The sequence below is a fragment of the Pantherophis guttatus genome, chromosome 3 (genome assembly GCF_059756535.1).
Source record: "Pantherophis guttatus breed Tessera chromosome 3, ASM5975653v1, whole genome shotgun sequence".
NCBI lineage: Eukaryota > Metazoa > Chordata > Lepidosauria > Squamata > Colubridae > Pantherophis > Pantherophis guttatus.
Window position 1 is genome coordinate 13811702 of NC_142065.1, and position 17906 is coordinate 13829607.

Genomic DNA, 17906 nt, shown 5'->3' on the forward strand with positions numbered 1-17906 from the left:
GATTGTAAGGCACCACATTGCCATAATTCAAAGTTTAAGTAATCATAATTATAATAATAAGCTGAAGAAACAACGGACCACCTGGTTAGCTGCTGCAAGAGAATCACACAGACTGACTACAAACAACAGCATGGCAAAGGAGCAGCAATGGTGCATTGGAAGATCTGCAAGAAATTGCTTGCAAGCAAGAACTACTTAGATCATAACATGGAGAAAGTCATAGACAATGAAGAAGCTAAAATGCTCTGGGACTTTAGAATTCACACAGACTGGCACCTGCCTCATAACACCCCAGAGTTAACAATTGTTGATACGAAAGACAAAAAAGACTGGATAGTGGATGTGACAGTATTTGGAGACAGCAGAATAGAAGTGAAAGAACAGGAAAAGATAGCAAAATACAAAGGCTTGCAAGTAGAAATAGAAAGTCTGTGGCAAAAGAAAGTAAACATAGTAACAATAGCTATTGTTTTGGCATTGTGTGCAATCCCAAAACAACTAGAGCACCATTTCAACACCACCAATATTGACAAATTCACTATCAGTCAATTGCAAAGGCAGCTTAATTTAGAACAGCTTACATCCTGTGATGATACCTCTAACATCATCAAACATCAACATCTTCTTATCCCAGGTCATTGGGAAGGACTCGATAGGTGGATAAAAATTCCAAATCCAGTCCAGGGGTGAAATCCAATAGGTTCTGACAGGTTCTGGAGAATCAGTAGTGGAAATTTTGAATAGTTCAGAGAACCGACAAATACCACTTCTGGCTGGCCCTAGAGTGGGTTGGGAATGGAGATTTTGCAATATCCTTCACCCAGGAGTGAGGAGGGAATGGGAATCTTGCAGTATCCTTCCCCTGGAATGGGGTGGGAATGGAGATTGTGCAGTATCCTTCCCCTGCCATGCCCACCAAGCCACGCCCACAGAATCGGTAGTAAAAAAAATTTAATTTCACCACTGATCCAGTCTGAACACCTGGCTGACTATACAAACAATATTATCATGAAATAATGACAGTGATGAATGAAGTGAAGAATGTTGGTAAAGAAAAGCATTATATGGTCGATTCCTACAAAAGGTCAAAGGGTAAGTAGATAAAGGTGAAAACTGGCAATGGCTCACAACTGGAATATTAAATAAAAATATTAACTATTAAGAAAAGAAACTGAAGGCTTGATTTTGGCTTCTTAATTTAAACTTAACATAGATTATTTGAAATAATGCAATCAAGGCCAGAATTGAAAAAAATAATAATCAAATGATTCAAGCTTCAGATTGTGCAAAGAGGTGTAGGATTGTACAAACTGATTATTAAAATTAAACAGTTTCCAAAATGTTTCCCTGGAACATCTGTAAAAAATATTATGTGCCAGTATTGAAAAATTGTTGGGAACATATAGCCAAAAACTTAGTCAAAAAAATGAGCAGTTTAAAATTTTGTGGGATTTCTGAATACAGCCTGATAAAAGTTTTGTCTCATACACATCAGTTTTAACTGTGCTTGAGAAGAAGAAAAAGTGGACAATTTATGTGACAATAGCAGACAATAGTAGAAAACGAATTGGAGAATTGGAAAAGATCACAAAGATCAAAATCTGAAAATCAATGTTGAAAGAGTACAGCATAGAACTATAGTTCCTGTGGTTATTGGCACACTAGTTGCCATAACAAAAAATCTGGCATGGTGCTTAGAAAATCTGCACATTGGATAAATTTCCATCTGTTGATTGCAAAAGGCCTCACTGTTTGGATCTACATATATACTAGGCAGATACATTATGGCATCCTAGGTTCCTGGGAAGAACTCAGTGTAAATATAAAGACCAACACTAGCTAAAGAATTGGCAGCTATGACTGACCAGACAGCACTATTGTAGTAACATTAATGAAACTATGGACCATTTAATTAGTGGCTGCAGCAACATTTCGCAAACTGACAAGTAACATCATGACCAAGCTGCCAGAATTATCCATTGGCAAATTTGCCAGAGGTTTGGATTTGGATATAAACTATTGGAACCATCAAGTTGAAAAGGTTCTGGAAAATGAGCAGATTAAAATCTTGTGGGGCATTAAGATCCAAACGTACGGGTGTCTTGTTCATAACTTGTTTGATATAATGATTATTGAAATGAAGAGAGTCCGATTCATTGATGTTGTTATTCTGGATAACACAAGGATTCAGGAAAAACAAATGGAAAACATTACAATTGGGACTTGCAGATCAAAATAGAATACTGAAATCTATTGTTGTACTAATTATGATTGGAGCGCTTGGAGTGATACGTAAAGTATTTTCTCAATATTTGGAAATACTGATTTTATCAGATTCGAACACCCTAATTTTAACAAAAAAAAAAAAAACCACTTTGCTTGGAACTGCCTATATTTTTAGATGCTACTTTAATATTTTTTAGGTTTTGGGTTAGAATTTTATTAACTTTCTACCAGTCTTACCTTGTGAATCTAATTGTAGATTAAAGGTTCCCCTTGCACATATGTGCTGGTCGTTTCCGACTCTAGGGGGCGGTGCTCATCTCCGTTTCAAAGCCAAAGAGCCAGCGCTGTCCAAAGATGTCTCCATGGTCATGTAGCTGGCATGATTAAACGCCAAAGGCGCACGGAACGCTGTTACCTTCCTACCAAAGGTGATCCCTATTTTTCTACTTGGATTTTTTACGTGCTTTCAAACTGCTAGGTTGGCAGAAGCTGGGAAAAATAATGGGAGCTCACCTCGTTATGCGGCACTAGGGATTTGAACCGTTGAACTGCCGACCTTTTGATCGACAAGCTCAGCCTCTTAGCCACTGAGCCACCACGTCCCTTAATTGTAGATTACCCACACATAATACTATCAACATCCCTTCAAAGTTGACCTTGTATTAAAAATCATACCATCTTATAATACCAAACAGCAAGATTCATCATTCAGGTACTTTCCCTAGTCTTGCATCTTTCTTCAAATCCACTTGGAATAAGGTGGATTTCCAAAAGTTTCCTGAATGGTAGGAGTAAGAGGGTGATTGTTTTGCCCAGGATGAAGACTTAACCACAGGAAAGGAAATAGTGTGGAGTATGCTTCTCTCCAAGTCCCCTCTTGTACCACCCATGGAGTATGGATTCTGATCAGGTATGCCTTGAGTCGACAGACTCCATTTGGAATAGGTAGTCTCAAAGACATCCAATCCCTTAGCCATGTATGACTTTAAAGATGGTCCCCAACACCTTGAACTGTACAGAAGCAAACCGGCAACCATTTAGCTCTTGCAAAAATTGATGGCATAGAACAATACTGAGTTGTCCTGGTTAGTGTGAAGGATGGTACATCATGTGCTAAATGCTATTTCTGGGTAGTCTTCAGTCATGGTCTTCAAGGCCCATCTGGAGTGCATTACGGCAGCCTACTCATGAGGATGGATCATAAGAAAGGCTGAGCGCCAAAGAATTGAGGCCTTTGAACTATGGTGCTGGAGAAGACTCCTGCGAGTCCCTTGGACTGCAAGGAGATCAAACCAGTCAGTCCTAGAGGAGATCAACCCTGACTGCTCTTTAGAAGGCCAGATCCTGAAGATGAAACTCAAATACTTTGGCCACCTAATGAGAAGGAAGGACTCACTGGAGAAGAACCTAATGCTGGGAAAGATTGAAGGCAAAAGAAGAAAGGGACAACAGAGAATGAGGTGGCTGGATGGAGTCACTGAAGCAGTAGGCGTGATCTTAAATGGACTCCAGAGGGTGGTAGAGGATAGGAAGGCCTTGAGGAACATTGTCCATGGGGTCGCGATGGGTCAGACATGACTTCGCAACTAACAACAAGAGCAACAACTCATGAGGACAAGGAAATGAGTGGATGTAACCAGTTCCTTCAGCTCCAGAAATGGTTGCAACTGGATCAAAGTCTTGGATAGAAGAATGTGGTTTAAGGATGATGTCTCTGGTCCAGAACTTGTCCTAGGAATTGGCTCACTTGATGCAGAAGGCACCAAGAAAGCAAGAACACTTTCATCATCTTTCTCAGGTGCGGAGCCATAATTAAGTTAAATAATACCTGCTCCTGGTCTTTTAGATGCATGCAATCACACCTTCCCACACAATAGACAAACTTCCCCCGCTTCACAATTATATTATATGGCCTTGTCATGATTCAGATTGTTTGCAAAAAAACATCAGAAAATAATTATCTTCTTTCTTTTCCACTTGGGCTTTAGGGAAATTAAGACATTAATTTATGGAGAGAGAATTTAATCTTACCAATAGAGAGTTTGAGGCAAAATGTACAGTAGAGCTCTCTCCAACTTGTATTACCACCCTAAGAGCTGTGGTGGCGCAGTGGTTAGAATGTAGTACTGCAGGCTACTTCTGCTTATTGCCGGCTGCCAGCAGTTTGTTAGTTCAATTCTCACCAGCTCAAGGTTGACTCAGCCTTCCATCCTTTCGAGATCTGTAAAATGAGGACCCAGATTGTTGGGGGCAATATGCTGACTCTGTAAACCAGTTAGAGAGGGCTGTAAAGCATTGTGAAGTGGTATGTAAGTCTAAGTACTATTGCTATTTCTATAGTCAGATCATTTCTGAGATGAAGTCCTTCAATAGAATTTAGAGTGCCAGGAATCTTAAAACAACATGGTGGGAAGAAAACAAAGGAGTTTTGAGTTTTAAGAGAAAAAAAAATGTATGTCATTAAACTAGAATTCAGTTCATTTAATCAGGATATACATATTTAATGATGATCGGTCAAAGATCAACCACTTCCACAAATAACAATTTTTTAGCTCATATATTTTTGAGAAAGCAAATTAACCTTTTTCTTTAGCTGACAAATCCTAGGCTAGCTGGTGATGTCAGCCTGCATCGGTTATGCTATGCTACAGGACACAGTTGAGGGAGAGTGACACAATCTGAAGTGACATTCCTCAACATGGAATGTCAGTTCAGAGAAGAAAGGAAAGAAAGAAAAAGAAAAACCCAGTGACTCTAAAACATGTCTATCTCAATGCCCCAGCTCAGTCAAAATAGCTGTAACTTTATAGTTTATATATATATATATATACACACACAGTATATATATATATGTTTTCTGAGGTTTTCGCGGGTGTTTTTATGTAGGTCTTTGATTATTCGGGTTTTCTCCCGTGTAAAATTGAAAGTGTCTTGGCGACATTTCAACGAAGTCTCATTTGTCATCTTCAGGCTGGTGTTTTCGGCTTCATGCTTCTAGGAGCAATGTGTGATCGCAGCTGTTTCTTCCTTTTAACTGCCAGTGGGGGTGTGAACTGATTGGGTGGGAGCTTGGCTGTGTTCTGATTGGGTGGAGGTGTGTTCTGATTGGGTGGAGGCTTGGCTGTGCTCTGATTGGATGGAGGCTTGGCTGTGCTCTGATTGGATGGGGGTGTGTTCTGTTTGGGTGGGGGCTTCGTTGTGCTCAGGTTAGTCTGAGTTGCAGGGGGATTTGAGCTGGTGAGCTGTGTTGCTGTTGTTTGGCTTCGCGTTCGTGGTCATGCCACATCTTCATGGTGGGTGTCAGTTTGCTTCATGTATGGATTGGAGGGGTTTAAAGTGGCTAATGATGCAGCTGTGGTCTGGGAACAAGCTGTGTACAGAGAACAAGAAAACGGCAAAGCCCTCCTCCCATACATAAAAGGTACCACAGACAGAATAAGCAAGATCCTCCACAAACACAACATCAAGACAGTTGCACGAGGAAGAATTGGTTAGACGTATAAGAGAGAAAGGTCCAATGCATATCAAGAGGCTTTATAATGTTTTGCTAGAAAGGGACTCAGAAACTGAATTAGTTAAAGATTGTATGATTGAGTGGGCACAAAATTTTGAAGAACCAGTGATGTTGGAAACATGGGAAAAAATTTGGGTTCAGAATGTTAAATTTACACAGTCGCAGAACCTGAGGGAAAATTTCTATAAAATGTTTTATAGATGGCATTTAGATCCCAAAAAGTTGTCATGTATGTACCCTAATGTTCAGCCAAAATGTTGGAGATGTGAATGTTTGGATGCTACGTATTATCATGTTTGGTGGACCTGTAGGAAAGTTAAGGCTTTTTGGATAAAAATTTGGTGGGTCATGCAGAATGTTTTGAAGAAAAAAATTCAATTCTCTCCACAATTGTTTTTATTGGGTATAGTTAAGGGTTTTACATTGGGTGAAACAAAATTGATATTGTATATGATAACAGCAGCAAGATTGTTGATAGGTAAATACTGGAAGAATGAAGCTTTGCCCACTATCGAGGAATGGACTTTGAAGATGGCCAGTTTTGCAGAGATGGCGAAGATTTCAGCATATTTAAAAGATTATTCACAAGAGACTTATGAATGGGAATGGAAAAGGTGGATAGAATATGTTCAGAACAAATATCAAACTAGAAAGTATCAAATAGCTTTTATTTGAAAATAATGTATTAGAAATATTCTAATGTAATGAGGTAAAGAGAAAAATTATACAGGGGAGGGAGGGGTTCAAGTTTATATATAAGTGTTATATTAAGGGTTTTTTATGAGTATGAGTATATTATAGGGAAGTCTGGGGGGAGGGGAGGGTTAGGGAGGGTTAGGGAGGTTGGGAAATCTGGGGGGGAGGTGGGGGGGGAAAGGGGTGAAAATGTAATTGTAAAACTTTTGCAATAATAAAAAAAAAAGACAGTATTCTGCACAAACTGAAAAATATCCATCATCCTAAGAAACCCCAAAGACAAATATATGAAATATATGAAATCCCATGCACCGCCTGCCCCACCAAATACATCAGACAAACCAACAGAAGAATAAGTGCACGCATTGACGAACACAAGAACTCAGTCAAAAAAGAGGAACCACCTTCTTCCCTGGCCAACACCTTAAAGTCACAGGACATGAAATTGACTTTAAAAAGACCAGAACTATCGCCAAAACTGAACACTTTAACAACAGAATAATCAGAGAAGCCATTGAGATAGAAAAACGCCCACACAGCATGAATAAACGAGATGATACCTCCCGCCTACCAGCCATTTGGAAACTGGCCCTTATTGACAAACGAGTCCCTAACACAAAGAATGACACCAGACCCACACTCACGAAAACCACACAGGATGTCACCACCATACATCCACGCAAAAAGCAAACCAAAACCCACACCAATGATGAGGCACAACCACAAACCAGAAGCCAGACCACAGCTGCATCATTAGCCACTTTAAACCCCTCCAATCCATACATGAAGCAAACTGACACCCACCATGAAGATGTGGCATGACCACGAACGTGAAGCCAAACAACAGCAACACAGCTCACCAGCTCAAATCCCCCTGCAATTCAGACTAACCCGAGCACAACGAAGCCCCCACCCAAACAGAACACCCCCCCATCCAATCAGAGCACAGCCAACCCCCCATCCAATCAGAGCACAGCCAAGCCTCCACCCAATCAGAACACACCTCCACCCAATCAAAACACAGCCAAGCTCCCACCAAATCAGTTCACACCCCCACTGGCAGTTAAAAGGAAGAAACAGCTGCGATCACACATTGCTCCTAGAAGCACGAAGCCAAAAACACCAGCCTGAAGATGACGAATGAGACTTCGTCGAAACGTCGCCAAGACACTTTCAATTTTACGCGGGAGAAAACCCAAATAACCAAAGACCTACACACACACACACACACACAATTTGTAAACATCCATGTGCTTTCAATGTGAATGGCCCTCAGAATTGTGCAAATTGTGCAAAGTAATGCAAAATAATCAGAAACTGCCCAGGAAGGCCGTTTGTACAATGGTCTTTTGTGTTGTGTGACAGTAGTGCTTGTTCCTGGGCCACGAGGCTCTGCTCACATTTACTCACCTTCCGTATGGATTATTGTTAATACACTCTGCATGGGGCTGCCTTTGAAGGGTATTTTTACAGTGAAAATGAAGTGGTATACGTAAGAGTATACAATTTCAGACAACTATTTGTCTGAAATTGTATAGGCTCGCCTGCTTGAGCGGAGAGTTTGGACTAGAATATCTCCAAGGTCCCTTCCATTATTATTCTACGTTCTCGTACCGTGATGGCACACTCAATAGGACTGATTTTTGAGTACATATTAAATAAATACTTGTTAATAAAGTAGAAGTTGAAAACAGGCTGTTTCTCTTTTCCCCTTATGTTTCTAAATGAGTACTTTAATTACTGAAATTCACATGTTACTCACAAGTATGTAATGACTGGGAAGTCTTACATGGGTCTCCTTTTGAAAATGTATATAGCAATAGCAATAGCACTTATATACTAATATAAGTGTATATCATATTAGTATATAGTATAATATATATACTATACACACACACACACACACACACACACACACACACACACACACACTTATATGTTTAAAATGGACAGCTAACATTAAAAATGTCATCTAAATAGCACAACAAAGAATGTTCTTTCTGCACCAACTCAGAAAGCTCAAACTGCCCAAGGAGCTGCTGATACAGGTCTACAGAGGAATTATTCAGTCTCTCATCTGCACCTCTATAACTGTCTGGTTTGGTTCTGCAACCCAACAAGACAGACACAGACTTCAGAGGATAATTAGAACTGCAGAAAAAACAATGGCTACCAACCTGCCTTCCATTGAGGACCTGTATACTGCACGAGTCAAAAAGAGGGCTGTGAAAATATTTACAGACCCCTCACATCCTGGACATAAACTGTTTCAACTCCTACCCTCAAAATGACGCTATAGAGCACTGCACCCCAGAACAACTAGACACAAGAACAATTTTTCCCGAATGCCATCACTCTGCTAAACAAATAATTCCCTCAACACTGTCAAACTATTTACTAAGTCTGCACTACTATTAATCTTCTCATCTTCTCATCATTCCCATCACCCATCTCCTCCCACTTATGACTGTATGACTATAACCTGGTTGCTGGTATCCTTATGATTTATATTGATATTGTTTCCTGATTGTTTATTTTTAACCTACGACTATCATTAAGTGTTGTACCTTATGATTCTTGATGAAAGTATCTTTTATTTTATGTACACTGAGAGTATATGCGCCAAGACAAATTCCTTGTGTGTCCAATCACACTTGGCCAATAAAAATTCTATTCTATTCTATTCTATTCTATTCTATTCTATTCTATTCTATTCTATTCTATTCTATTCTATTCTATTCTATTCTATTCTATTCTATTCTATTCCACTTCATAGTGCTTTACAGCCCTCTCTAAGTGGTTTACAGAGTCAGCATATTGCCCCCAACAGTCTGGGTCCTTCCTTTACTGACCTCGGAAGGATGGAAGGCTGAGTCAATCTTGAGCCTGGTGAGATTCGATCTGCCAAACTGCTGGCAGCCAATGATCAGCCGAAGTAGCCTGCAGTACTGCACTCTTAACCATTGCACCACCATGGATCATACTCATATTACAATACTATTATCTCTCCAGCTATGTGGACATAATCCTTGGCTTCCTCATTATTATGTGTATATACATATATACATCTAGTAATGATTCACCCTTGAGGATTTCATTGAAATTCTATTTTTCTCCAAAATAAACTTCTATGCCAATTTTTCAGAAAGTTGATAAAACAAACTGAAGAAGAATTTCTCTGCCCTGTGGCCAAGGCTGTTCTCCGTCCTAGTTGATTTCAAGAGATTTTGCAAATAATAATAATAATAATGATATGGAAGACGAATAGAAGCTTCTGTAAGAATTCGGTGTTGTCAGTTTCTAATCAGTGTAAATTAGGCCTCAGTTTATCAATGTATTTCTCTTAGACAAACAGCTTTTAAGGTCTTTGAGTGCTGCGGGAACATTTATGACTTTCATTGTATTAAGGATTTTAAAAAGACGTAACTGGCGAAGATGGGAAGTCTAAGGCTTACAAATCATGATTAAACTAAAAAATTCTACAAGATGTGTTTTTCCTTCCTTCCTTCCTTCCTTCCTTCCTTCCTTCCTTCCTTCCTTCCTTCCTTCCTTCCTTCCTTTCCTTTCCTTCCTTCCTTCCTTCCTTCCTTCCTTCCTTCCTTCCTTCCTTTCCTTTCCTTCCTTCCTTCCTTCCTTCCTTTCCTTCCTTCCTTCCTTCCTTCCTTCCTTCCTTCCTTCAACTACCTGATTTGATTCCAGGATTGGTGAGGTTTTTTTCCACAGCTGTTAAAATGCAATAACAACAATTTTCTCAGATGCCATAGCAACTAGATTTTCTTATAGGAATCTAATTCCTCCCCCACCCTGAATGAGACATGAAATGTATCTGTTCCCCCCCACCACCACCATCACACCAGTTGTTTTTAAGGTGCAAGTTGGAGACAAGCTGAAGATAAATCTTTTCCAACTATGTGATATTTTTTTGTCTCTAGATGTGAATAATCTATAGTTTGTTTGTTTTTTTAACAGAACAGCTCACAAGCTTCCTCTGGAGTTCCACAGAATGTAAGAAGCCCAGGAGGCCGTAGATAGTGGGAGAGAGATGATGGTTACAGGAAAAAAAATAGACTTTCATACATAGTCTTTGGCTTGTCAACAGAAACAGAAGGTGGTTGTTATTCAGATCTCAGCAAGTTGCAGCCCTTGGCTGATCTTGTTTGGGCTGAGAAAGTAAGCAAGGATGGCCTGCTTGAAGTAATTGAAATGAGACCATGAGAAACCTACAGGGTAAACCAGAAATGTGGGCTAGGCTGGGAAGTCAACAGCTGTCTTGAAAGAAAGCAATGACAAACCACTTCTGTGTTCTTGCCTGGAAACCGATATGGCTGCTTCTTTATAATCCCCAGGAGTTGAGTTCAAGATAAAAGAAACTACCTTTATCTCCGGGATTCAGAAATGAAAGTCAGAAGCGTTGCAAATAGTGGTCATTTTATCTTACAGATAAGTTTAGTGAAATACGTTCACTTCCTGCAGGTTCTGTCAGATTCGTTTCTTATTTAGCAAGAAGTCCTACATTGTACAATATTCGGAACTGTTGTCTTTTTTTTTTAAAAAAAATACTCTTTTCAGAATTCCCCACTAAACTTTGTCACAAGTGAAATAGGAATGTGCTATACTATCTTTTGAAGGCTGAAAGGCTTTTATATACAGCTTTAAGATAAATAAGGTTTTAAGACCTAATTGAACTTTTATTTATGGCAATTAGATGGTCCAATCCTTTCCCCCCCTCCTAATATAATCATATAGATCTTGTGTTGGACAGGGCACTTGAAGTCAAAGAGATGAGATTGTAAAAAGACCATTATTGCCTTTTGAAATGGATTGATTTGTTAGTGCAGACTCCTGTTGCAGCATGCGTGACAGGGAATAGCTTGGCATACCTCTTTCTTCAAGAATTAAATAAGTGGGTGCATTCTGTGAGTCACTCTTGATTCAGTTTACTTGGTAAGATTTTCACAAGCACATTACCATTTCTTCTTCCTAGGGCTGAGTGAGAGTGATTGACTTAAAGTTACCCACCCAGCTCTGCAGATAAGGTGGGATTACAATTCATAGTCTCCTGACTTCCAGGCTGGTGCCTGCACCACTATATTAAACTTCTTCTCAATTCAACAGTGGGGTAGAATCAAGATCACATAAAGTGTTAGTATCACATTATAATGGCTTGGTAAGACCACACTTGAATATTGCATGTTGAGGGTAAAACCGCCCTCTGCAAAGTGGTGCAATGGACCAGACAGCGAATAGATACGTTGCTTAGCAAAACACACAGATACTCACAGACTCTGGACGTTGTAAGAAAATAAACAGTCTTTACTTGTAGTAAAAATAGCAAACTTGGCTTCTCAAAACAAAGATAACACCTCTTCAGCTAATCATGGTTCAACACAAAAATATAGTTTGCTTACAATTCCAGTTCTCTTCCGTAACACAGACAAAGTTCCTTTCAGCAGTTCAACCTTCTAATAGCAGGAGCAGAAGTGAATGAACTTCCTGTCTTCTTTTATGTCTGCTTAGCATAGCCAATTAGTCATCTTTGTAGCAGTTAAAGTTACAGAACATAGTTTTCTATATATTATCTATCCAACCGTAGGATAAACATCCAACATTGCATCCAGTTTTAGTTTGCCATGATATATATATATAAAGATTTTGACATTCTAGAACCATGATAGCAAACCTATGGCACACGTGCCAGAGGTGGCATGCAGCACCCTCTCTGTGGGCACGTGAGCCATTGCCCCAGTTCAGCTCTGCCATGCATGCATGTGTGCCTCTCACTGGCCAGCTGGTCTTCAGATCTCTGCTGTGCATGCGTGTGGGGTGTGGGGCATGCGGGGAGTCATGCGTGGGTGTGTGGGGCATGTGCAAGCAGGGGGCCACGCATGCATGTGCGGGGGCAAGGCACATGCGAGGGGCTGCATGTGCATGCACGGAGGGCAGGGAGCATGTGGGGGACCGCACACATGCGCAGAGTTGCATGCGGGGTGTGCATATTGGGGGCCGCATGCACAGGGCTGTGCACACATTGCATTTGGGGGGGTTGGGTGCGCACATATGCATTCGTGCACACACGCGCTTTGCGCACTTGGTCCAGAAAAGGTTAGTCATCACTGTTCTAGAAAGAGTGCAGGGAAGAGCAACAAAGATGATTAAGGACTAGAGGCTAAAACATATGAGGAATGGTTGCAGGTGGTGACACAATAGCAGTCTTCCAATATTTGAGGGGCTGCTGCAAAGAAGAGGGGGTCAACCTCCAGGACAAGAAGCAATGGGTGGAAACTAATCAAAGAAAGAAGCAACCTAGAACTAAGGAGAAATTTCCTGACAGTTAGAAGAATTAATTAATGGAACAACTTGCCTCCAGAAGTTGTGAATGCTCCAACACTGGAAGTTTTTAAGAAGATGTTGGATAGCCATTTGTCTGAAGTGGTGTAGGGTTTCCTGCCTGAGCAGTGGGTTGGACTAGAAGACCTCCAAGGTCCCTTCCAACTCTGTTATTCTATTCTATTCTATTCTATTCTATTCTATTCTATTCTATTCTATTCTATTCTATTCTATTCATACAAGAGAGTCTCTGGGTGGGTTTACAAGATTAAAAATAAACAAGCCCCCAAACCTGGCTGATGCCCAAGGATAAATGATGCACTGCTAAACATCCATAGTAGCAAAGCTCCTCTTCTTCCTGACCCAATTACCTGGGGGGGAAACAGCCAGTTCTGTAGATTCAGCAAAAACTTTTCTGGATTTTCTGACTGTCACTGGCTAGGAAGCAGACATTTCCTCCTCCGGGATGAGTTGACATTCCAAAATGATCTTCTGCCCCAAATCAGAATGAGATGCCAAAGCATCTCATGTTTGCATAGCATGACATATTTAAGAATAAAAAGCAGCTAAGCCCTCTCAGGCATGTTACTCAAGTGACCCCACTATCTTCTGAGCCACAGTAAAAGGCACTGCTGTTTGAACATCTGATGAACCAAATAATCCATCTTTTATGATGGATGGATGGGTAGACAGAACCATAAAATGCTATCTCTCTCTATCCTCCCTCCCTCCTTCCCTCCCTCCCTTTCCTTCTTTTTCTCCCTCCCTCCTTCCTTCCTCCCTTCTTCCCCTCTTTTCCTCCCTCCTTCTTTCCTCCCTCTTTTCCTCCCTCCCTCCTTCTTTCCTCCCTTCTTTCCCTCTTTTCCTCCCTCCCTCCTTCCTTCCTTCTTCCCGCCTGCCTTCCTTCCTGCCTTCCTGCCTTCTCTGCCTCCCTCCCTCCCCTTCTCCCCCTCTCTTTTTCTTTCTTTCTTTCCTTCCTTCCTTCCTCCCTCCCTCTTTCCTCCCTCCCTCCTTTTTACTTTCTTCCTCCGGCCTGCCTTTCTCCATCCCTCCCTTTCTCTCTCCCTTTTTCCTTCCTTCCTTCCTTCCTCCCTCCCTCCCTCTCCTTCTTTCCCTCCCTCCCTCCCTCCCTTCCCTTCCAGAACTGAATTCCTTTCTTTTCTTAACCATTTTGGGGGAAGAACAATGATGTTCAGGAATAAAATAAGAATGTGGTAAACTATGTACACTATTTAAGCCAGTGGTTCTCAATCTTTTCTTCACTGCAGATCTCCTTTAAATACCTTTTGTGGCCACAGACCACCAAGATTTAACTCAAGATTTAAAGCAGTAGACTAGATCAAAGCTTCAGTGACCTCCTGTGATGACATCGTAGCTTTCTCCCAGGGGTCCACAGACCACAGATTTAAGCAATTCCCATCTTTTTCCTTTAGTTCTTTATGCCCATTTTTATTTATTTCTTTGCTTCAGGAAAGTAGTGCGCTCATCAAGTAAAGGTGATTTTCGACAGTGCTGGAAATGTCTGTGAAGGATGTAAGCAAGTCCTTAATTCTTCCTAATCAGCGAGCCATTTAAAATAAAACACTTTTCCTGGGAAGAGAAAGAGTTTTCCTTTTCCCAGCCTGCCAACATGGTTGTTTCACGAGCGGTGTAACTTGATTTAATCAGTAGTACATGCCAGAAAAGTTATAAACTTCTCTCATGCTGTCTTCTATGCAGCTCACCAACAGAACCTGTGAAAATATTTCCATTTCTACCTTCCATGTGTCTTAAATAGGAAGATAAAGATAGACTCTTTTGACTCAAACTCAAATTCATGTTATTTTTTTGACAACAATTTAGAAAAGAGAACAGAATAATAGAGTTGAAAGGAGAATGGGGGGGTCTTTTAGTCCAACCCCCTCCTCAAAGAGGAGATCCTTTACCATTTCAATCAAGGATGGAGCACTCGTGACTTCTGAAGGAAGGTGTTCCATTGATTTCAACTGTCAAGAAATTTCTCCTTAGTTCTAGGTTGCTTCTCTCCTTGATTAGTTTCCACCCATTGCTTCTTATCCTGCCTCCAGGTGCTTTGGAGAATAGATTGACCCCCCTCTTCTCTGCTATGCAATGTTTCCTTCCCCCCACCCCCAAATTCCCAGTTCTAGAGTTTGCAGATGTTGTCCCTTCCTAAACTATGCTTAATTTTTTCTAGAGAAAAAAAAATATGGGCTAAATTTCATGGTCAGGAATCTAAACAGAACATGTTTCAGGGTGCCAATTTTTTAAAAAGAAAACAACAAATGTAATTCCCAACCCAAACCAGACTTCAACTTGAATAGAAGGGAAGGGAAGGGAAGGGAATGGAATGGAATGGAATGGAATGGAATGGAATAGAATGGAATAGAATAGAATAGAATAGAATAGAATAGAATAGAATAGAATAGAATAGAATAGAATAGAATAGAATAGAATAGAATAGAATAGAATAGAATTCCTGTTTAGAACTGGTTGCAATGGTATATTCAGCTGCACATTTAAATCCACATTGGAAGAAATGTAGTGACACTCATCAGTGGATAATATATCAAGACAGCCTCATTATCTGAGTGAGGGGATACATTCCCTCTTCCCAATTATACTGAGAGGGTTCCTTGTCTCTGCCCAATTGTCACATAATCAAATTTGATTGGATACATGACAGTAAATGATATCATTGCATTCACTGTGTGATCTCTGACTGTGATCATGCAGTGTTGGTATAGTTCTGTAAAAAAAGGATTGTTTAAGTAACAGCAGATTGAGGAAATTAATGCTTGGGAGGAAATGTAAAAACGTAGGCAGTATTTTGTAAATCTTCTCCCTTTCCCGTATGGCAACATCTGCACTGAAATTTAAACCTCCCGAACAGTTGGTGTAGTATTGCTCTTGAAAATTTACTGTGCCATGTGAGAAGAAGCTATATATTTCAAGCTTGCTATGAGGAAAAAAAAAAAAAAAACCCTCAAGAATGCTTCTAAATTCCATGCCATAAACCAGGATCATGTAACCTGGTGCCCCTTAGAAGTTTTGAATTTTAGTTCTATCAATCCATCCCCTTTGGGCAATCTAGCCTATTCTAAATTAAAATTAATTGATTACTTTTCCCATTGCTCTTTTCTTTTCTCACATTTCTATTGCTTTTTTTTTTTTCAAGTAGCCACATCCGCATTTTTACTTGGCCAAAAGTTGGGAACTCATGCCAAGGAGGTCCCCCCTCCTAAGATGGTCTATCTAGTGCAGGGGTTGGCAACCTGTGGCTCTGGAGCTGCATGTGGCTCTTTCATCCCTCTGCTCTGGCTCCCTGTTGCCGATCAGCTCCACAATTGATAGGGCTTTCGGTTAGGACAGATAGAGGAAAAAGGATGCCATGCTAGGAGGAAACTCTATGGTGGGAGAAGCGGACTTCTGGTCGGCAGAGAAAAAAGGACTCGGCGCTAGGAGGAGACTCTCTATGGTGGTGGAACCGGACTTCCGGTTGACTCCAGAATTGAATGGGGGGCTTCTGGTTAAGACCTTTGTGGCTCTTTGAGTGTTTAAAGTTGCCAACCCCTGATCTAGTGGGACCAAGAAAAAGGGCCTTCTCTATGGTGGCGCCCTTCCCATGGAACATCATGTCTGCAGAAGTAAGATTGGCTCCGACTTTGACATTCTTTTGCAAGACCCTGAAGACCTGGTTTTACCAATGGGCTTGGGGAAGCCAGAGTAAGATAGAGTCCATCAAATGGCTTATTTGACCGACTGTTGTCACCAAGGCGGTTATTGCTTTTTATTGTTTTTTTCATATGAGAGATTTATCTTTGTAAGCCACTCAGAATCACTGAGAGTCACTAGCACTGATGATATTACCTAGTTTGGGTAATGAAAGTTGCAAGAAAACAATTAATCTTAGAGAGCATTATTTCCCCATCTGGATGCTGCTACAGGGCATTGCATGCCAAGACAACTAGACACAGAGACAGTTTTTTTCCTCATGCCATCACTCTGCTGAACACCTAATTCCTGCAGTACTGTCTTATGTCTAAGGATATTTACCCATGTAGTACAGCTATATTACTATTATCCTTCTCATCTTTTCTATTACCTTTTCTTATTAGTATCATTATTATGATTATATTACTTTGTTGGTTGTATGTACACTGACAGCTTATGCACTGGAAACAAATTCCTTGTGGATCCAATCAAACTTGGCCAGTAAAGCCTCTTCTGTTCTGTTCTGTTCTGTTCCGTTCCGTTCCGTTCCGTCCCGTCCCGTCCCGTCCAGTCCCGTCCCGTCCCGTTCCACTCCACTCCACTCCACTCCACTCCACTCCACTCCACTCCACTCCATTCCATTCCAGCCCTGAGCTACAAATATTCTCCTTTATTGGTACCACATATAGGCCTCAAATGCTTCAGAAAGCATGCAAATGAGAAAAATTGTTTGTGAGCACACTTCCACCGAGGAACCATTTTTCTTCCTGCATGAATATCTACAATGGCATGTCCTTCCTACCTACCTATCTACCTACTAGTGTCAGATACAAAGTTTAACCACTTTTTGGAAGGCCAGGAGAATGGGGCCTTCCTTGCCATTTTTTCATATAACTACACAGGCTCAGTGGCTTAATGAGCTGGAAATGGTCTTGATTCCAGTGGTTCGAGTCCTAGCACTGTGTGACAGGGTGAGCTCCTGTTACTTGCCTCAGCTTCTGTCCAGCTAACAGTTTGAAAGCATGTTCAATTACCACTTTGGTGGGGGAGATGAATTGGTGCTCCATGCATGTAGTCAGACTCCTGATGACTCTGAACCTTCCCAGTTGTAGCGCCTGATTGTAAGGCACATCCGGGAAGGGAGGGGGCCTTGGGTGACGTTGCAGGAAAAGCCACTCATCTTTCTTTTTGGTGTGAAGCTAGCTCGCCCTCCTGTGGCACACCTTGAGAAGTGTTCAAACGTGTCCTACAACGGGGCTGGTAGCTTGGCAAGCGAGATTGCTACTCTGCACTTGCATTGTGGGCTCCTGGCTACTGCAACAATGACATACGCTAATTATAATAATTCATACATCTGTTAAACTCCTGGCTTTTTCTCCTGGTGCTTGCTTATGAGCACAAGCTTCTGGAATTCCTACTCAGTTGCTTATTA